A 6,765-nucleotide genomic window follows, 5' to 3' on the forward strand; every position below is an offset into this window, starting at 1 on the left:
CTTTGGTTAGTTGTTTGTTTGGTTGGTTGGTTGGATGGTTGGTTGGTTGGTTCGTTCTTTGGTTGCTTGGTTTGAGATAGGTCCTCACTATACATCTCTGGATGATCTCTGGATGTCTTGGAGACAGGGCTGGTCTCGAACTCACAGAGATCTGCCTGCCTTTACCTCCCAAGACCTGGGATTAAAGGTGTGTGCTGCCACACCTAGTCCCTGGCTTCTACTTTCAACTATAGTTGATCTTTCTTTCTTCAGTTCTCTTGGGGGGCCAGGGGTTTAACCTGGTCCCTGAGGTACCTTATGAATTGTGTTGAATTTGAGACTCAGGACGTACCACTGAACACTGTTTACCTCTCATACTCCAAGAAACCATTCACACTAGCATGTCATTGTGTCACCTGAATGTCCTTTCCCAGCCTCAGTTTCCCTGTCTGAGAAATAAGGAGGGCAACAACTTTACCTTAGGAATCTTTACCTTAGGAATCTAGTGAGGGTGTTCACACTTCCTAACTTTCCTCCCAGCTGAGGAACCAGTTTACTCAATGATAAAGCGATAGACGGAGCTCTGGGCCTGTGATTTCTGAGATGCAGAAGCCCTTGAGTTGACTTGGAAATTGGGTCTTCTCAGATGGAATCAAGTTAAACTGAAGCCAAGAGATACAAAGAATGCTGGGAGCCTCTCCAGGCTAGGAGGAGGCAAAATTCTCCCTGGAGCCTCCCAGCCCACCTTCCTATCAGTAACCGGATTTCAGACGTCTGGCTTCTAGACCTGAATAAACCAGATCCCTGTTGTTTAGTTTCTCTGTTTATATTCATGTGTTTGGGAAGCCTTAGGCAACTTCCACCACCTCTCCCAAGCCGGAGCTCAGCCATTGACCTTCCCTCAGCTGGAAAGCAATAGTTTCCATGTGAACCCTGCTTTACCCTTTACAAGGCAAAGACAAAATCCAAGTTTTCCCTCTGTGCTCACAACAACCCTGATGGTCTTGTTGACGCCACTTTAGAAAGATGTAGAAACTGGTAACCGGGGGTCAACTATCCCGTGATCACGTGACAGATACGCAGAAGAGGAGAGACGGAACCTAAGCAGTCTACTTACTTATTTTGACACAGGTATTGGATGTAGGTCTCAGCCTGGCCCTGAACCTGTTAGCCTCTGCCCCTGCCTCCTCATGCTCTGACTGCCGATATGAGCCACCATATCCAGCTCCCATCTGCTCCTTCAACGAGGTCGCTATCTTTTAAGTGTTTGATTGGGAGGTATAACAGCATACTTTCACCAGACCCCATTCCGACTCATGTGGCTTTAGGAACAGGAGGTGGCAGAAAAGGGCCAAAGCCTGTGTGGGTGCTGGAGGTGGGGGATAAGGGGTGTCTCAGACTTAGGTTGACCCTGAACTCTTCCCAGGGCATTTCTTTGAAGAAAAACAAAGCATAAAATCCAGGCAGGGGTGGCTGCCGCTTGTTTGAAGCTGTCAAATGAGAGGATTTTAACAAGAAGCAGGGAGTGGGGGTGGGGTGGGGTGGGAGGGGAGGACAGGTGCGGATGCTGTGGTGATGGTTAAAGCCACAAACCACACGCTGCCTCGGACAGTCTGTCCTCCATTGCACCTTCCTCCTCCCTCCTGTCAGGATGGCTCCTCTTTCCTGGCTGACTTAGCTAGATTCGCTCCAAGATTAGAAATTCCACCCCGTCTTCCCCAGAGGCAGGAGCAAACCTCAAAGCTTTTAGTCCCCCCACTGAGTTGGCCACCTTTCTCTCCTCAGACTTCTGGGATCCTGTTTTTCCTATGGAAGGATAGAGCAGGAAGGAGGAAGAGGATGGGGCTGTCAGAGAGCCACAGCCAGGAAATTGAGTGGCTTAACTCCCTGGGCCTCGGATCCTGCCCTCTGAAGCCAGGACAGAGCTTGGGTCGCCCCTTCCCTTCCTCCACCTCAGGAGATGGCTGGGTAACACCATGGGTGCAGGTATGAGACACCCACTCAGGCTCCCAGATGAGAAGAGAGAAGCTGTCAGGTCTTCCTGAAGAGGCCAGCCTCTCTGGATCCCCCCTACCCCAACACACGCGCGCGCGCACGCGCACACACTCACACACACACACACACACACACACACACGCACGCACGCACGCACACACCCACGCACACACCGGCTGTTCAAAGGGAAGGCTCCAAGCAGCAGCGTCTGCAGATGGGACCCAAGGAAGGAGATAGAGCTGCTGAAAGGATGGCAGAGCCTCTGGGGTCTGCTTAGCGGCTGTTAACTGCAGTCAGTGATGCTCTGTCTGGTGTCCAGGCTACACCAGTGAAGTCCCTAGAGAAAGGCAATCGACCAAAGGAAGATCGGGCAAAAGGCTCTCTCCTCGGGTATCCTCTCTCTTTCCTTGGGTCACGTGGATTAGATCTGTTGAAGAAAAGTTAAAATTCTCACGTCAAAGGGAGAGTTTGTTCTGGAGCCAAATACGAGTGACCATATCCCCAGAGCACAGTTGTGCTTAGGTTACCTCAAATTTCACCTTCCAGTGAGTTACCAATTTCATGAAGTTTTTCTAGAGAGTCAACCAAGACCCTTTTCTAATACATTGGTGACAGCATCTGATAGGCAGCTTACAGCAAAGCAGGGGAAACCTCTGCCATCGGCCTCAGCTGCTGTCTGATGACACCCTTACAGTTAGAGCCGGTTGTTGATAGCAGTGTGCAAAACTTAAAGGATTCCACCTGATAATCTCGAGGATGTTAGATCAAACATAGAGGTAGAAAAGGAATGGCTAAGAAGAGAGAGAAAGATAGCCCCACATAAATAGTAATTAGTCTCTGGACCTGCAACATTCCAACCTCTCTCTGGGCAGTCTGAAGGTTCTAATGGGTTGATGGACCTTGCAGAAGGTTGAGTGGAAGGTGCATCTTGGCTTTTCTCCAGGAGTCTCGGGGGCATCTGACTAGGGGAAGCTGAGGACTGAGTGCCAAGAAGACTGGCTGCATGGACCAGGAGTTGGAAGTCTGCTCCACCATTTGGTTCTGGCTCAGTTACTATAAATTGGAAGCCCTCATTCTGATTGGTCATCCGGAATATTCTTAATGTTATCACTGTACATGCTAAGCCTGCCTCTGCTTCTGAAGATAACAACAACTGTTAACTTACGGAACAGGTCTGTCCCACACTCTGAGGACTGAAGGAAGGATGGAGTCCCCACAGAGTTAACAGAATTACCAATGACCAAGCCATTCCACTCCAAGCGTAAATATACCGCAGAGAATTGGAAACAGAGACCTAAACAAACTCACATTTAAAACACACAACTCAGAAGAGCCAAAGGGTGGAAGCAACCAGGATGAATGAGCAGATGTCATAGAATATATCATATATATGTAACAAGCATAGTAGAATATCATATATATGTAACAAGCATAGTAGAATATCATATATATGTAACAAGCATAGTAGAATATCATATATATGTAACAAGCATAGTAGAATATCATATATATGTAACAAGCATAGTAGAATATCATATATATGTAACAAGCATAGTAGAATATCATATATATGTAACAAGCATAGTAGAATATATATGTAACAAGCATAGTAGAATATCATATATGTAACAAGCATAGTAGAATATCATATATATGTAACAAGCATAGTAGAATATCATATATATGTAACAAGCATAGTAGAATATCATATATATGTAACAAGCATAGTAGAATATCATATATATGTAACTAACAAGCATAGTAGAATATTATTCAACCACAAACAGAAAGGAAGTGGCTGAGAGATGGCCTAGCAGGTAAGCTGTTGTTTGCTTTCAGATAAGACAAGTTTGGTTCAAAGCACCCACATCAGGTGGCCCACAACCTTGCTGGGCACCTGTATTCATTCATTCATTCATTCATTCATTCATTCATCCATTCTTCATTCATTCATTCTCTCTGTGTGTACATATGTGTGTGTCTGACACATATGTACACACACTTTAAAAAGATAAAGTTTTTTAATTAAAAGAAAAGAAATAGCCTGTCAAGATCTGTATCTGTAATCCCAACACTTAGGAAGCTGAGGCAGGAGAATCTCTATGAGTTTAAGACTAGCCTAGGCTACAGAGTGAGAACTTGTCTCCATAAACAAGCAAACAAGTGGAAAGGTGAAAGGTAGACCCTGTGACCTGGTTGAACCTTGAAGACAACAAACACCCTAAGTGAACGAAGCCAGACACTGTGTGCTTCTTATAGCCAAAATATTCAGAACAGGCAAATTCATAGAAACAAAACAGATTAGTGGTTGCTAAGAAATAAGAGGGGGAGAGAAATGGGAGGGACTGCTAGTTGGGTACAGTGTGTTCTCTGAAGTGACAAAAATCTTAAAATCAGAGAAAGATGGTGGCTTCACAATGCTGTTAATGTACCCAAGGCCACCAAAGTGTGCACTTTAAAAGGCTAACCGTGTGAGTGTGGATCTCACTTCAATAAGCGCACATACATATCTTTGCCAAACACAGCCCTCGGTGTGTGGCTGCCAGCTAGCCTGCGCCTCTAATACGAGAAGGGTTGAAGCTGCTTCCACAGAGCTGCTGAGAAAGCATATTGCAGCCATGTTCCAGTACATATGGTTGAATTCAGCCTCCTGGGCCAGTGTTGCTGCCAGGCTGCCCAGGCATATGTTAGCCATGCATACACTGACGTGCCCACAGGCTGCAGGGCTCGGGAGCAGGGTTCCCACATGGAACATCCCTTCTGCAGTGAGCGAATATGTCTGAGAGACCCAGATTTGCCTATCAGGTAGCCTGGATTGATCAGTAAACACGGTGAGCTCCTGTGCACACGGAGCTTCTCCTACACCCTCCGTCATCAACACTTCTTCAGGCTCAAACATGGGGAAAATAAGACCAGGTTTCAGAGGCAACAGGAAAAAATGGTAAAAAACAGCCAGCAGGAGTGGGAGGCTTCGGGGACAGTGGCCGAAATGTAGTGCGTAGGCAAGATATGCTTTTAGCTAAACAGTGTGCTGTACTGTGTTCCCCTGGTACCTCCTCCCACACCTAAACACTAATGCTGTCCTTCAGGGGGTCTCTGGAGAGGGAACAGCCAGGAGAGGAGCCAAAGCCTGGGAGGGACATATGTGCACCATAGAGAAAGGAGGTACCAGATTGTTGCTGCTCTTGGCATTTGGGAACTGGTATCCAGGCCCTGTCCACTAACTAACTGCCTTGAGGTTCTTTAAAGATCCCAGATGGCCCGAGTAAACAAAACACTATGGTGCAGCCTTGAGTACATCTGGAAAAGGTAGTTAATTCTCTCTGGTGACCAAGGAGCAGAACCTACCAGCCTTCCTCATCCATCCCTGCCCCTGAGGTGCAGGGTAGGGCAGGTTCCTGGTCACTCTGACTAGCCCTGAAACAATCGAGGCCACAGGTGTTCCTGAGCACAGATAATTGAAATCAGATTGTTATCAAACTTGGGGGCCACAACCTGTGTTCTGAGTCTGCACTTACTATCAGTCCTCAGTGATCAAATGAATAGTAGAAAGCAAAAAAGGAGATTTACTCAATGTGGCCGTATTGAGGAGAAGGTCAACTAGATCCAGCAAACTTCACAAAGGTCCTAGAATGAGATCAAAGCTTAGGTAGAGGGCCAAGGATATGCAGACTGAAAGTGTCCTAGCCAAGGTGCAGTCAAGGCCGCCATTGACTCCTCATTGTCTGGGCTTCACCCTCTAAGGTGGTCTGACAAACTGTCTCTTCCGGAAGACAGGTTTCCTCCCTGGCTGTTGACCTTTCCTTCTCCCAGCATGAGATGCCTTGGGGAGGTTCCCCTTTCTTTGGGGTCCACTGTTTCAATAGTCCGATGGTCAGGTTAAGAAACACAAGTATCGGGTTGGGGATTTAGCTCAGTGGTAGAGCGCTTGCCTAGGAAGCGCAAGGCCCTGGGTTCGGTCCCCAGCTCCGAAAAAAAAGAAAAGAAAAAAAAAAAAAAGAAACACAAGTATCTCTTTAGAATATCTTGGTTTCTGCCAGACTTGTTACAAGACGACCTCCCCAGATTACAAAGCTAAGAGCAGAAGTGAGTCTATGCTGTAGGCTCGTGGACGCTGGGTGGGCACTACCACACAGGCTGTCCGAGCCCTGCTGGCAGCACCAAGATTCAAGATTTCCTCTACCTGGATGCCACAGGTTGAGGTGATATAATGGTTCCCTCATGTTTCCTTACACTTCTCCAAGCCTGAAGAGAAGCTGCTATCCGCCACGACCACGCCCAACACACCACCGCTCCTCCACTGCCACTACCTCTGTAGCCTTTCTGACAGGAACCAAGATTCTCCAAAGTAGGGTTATGGAATGGTTCCGAGGGCAAGAGCACCTGCTCTGCTCAAAAAAGGAGGACTTGAGTTTAAATCCCCAACACCCACATTAAAAAGTCAAACATGGCTGCCTGTGCCTATAACTCCAGCACTAGCAAGCAGAGACAGGCAGATCCCGGGAGCTCACTGGCCTGCAAGCTAGCAGAGGATGAGCCTCCAGTTTATAGAGAGACTTGGAATAAGGTGGAAAGTGATAAAGCAGGACCGGCATCATCAGAGATTAATTAAATTACAATGCTGACCTAATTAAAAGGAGCACTGTGCCTCTCACTTTGGCTAGCAGACTATTGAACCATTGCACCACGAGAAAGGGGAAGAGAGGGGCTCTGACAGCCCATGATGGTGCCAACTGTGGGCTCAGGGAACCAAGGGCACAGAACGGAGGGCACAGGAGCCCATAACAGGGA

Source organism: Rattus norvegicus, chromosome 13 (assembly GCF_021556685.1).
Source record: "Rattus norvegicus strain SHRSP/BbbUtx chromosome 13, alternate assembly SHRSP_T2T, whole genome shotgun sequence".
Classification (NCBI taxonomy): Eukaryota; Metazoa; Chordata; class Mammalia; order Rodentia; family Muridae; genus Rattus; species Rattus norvegicus.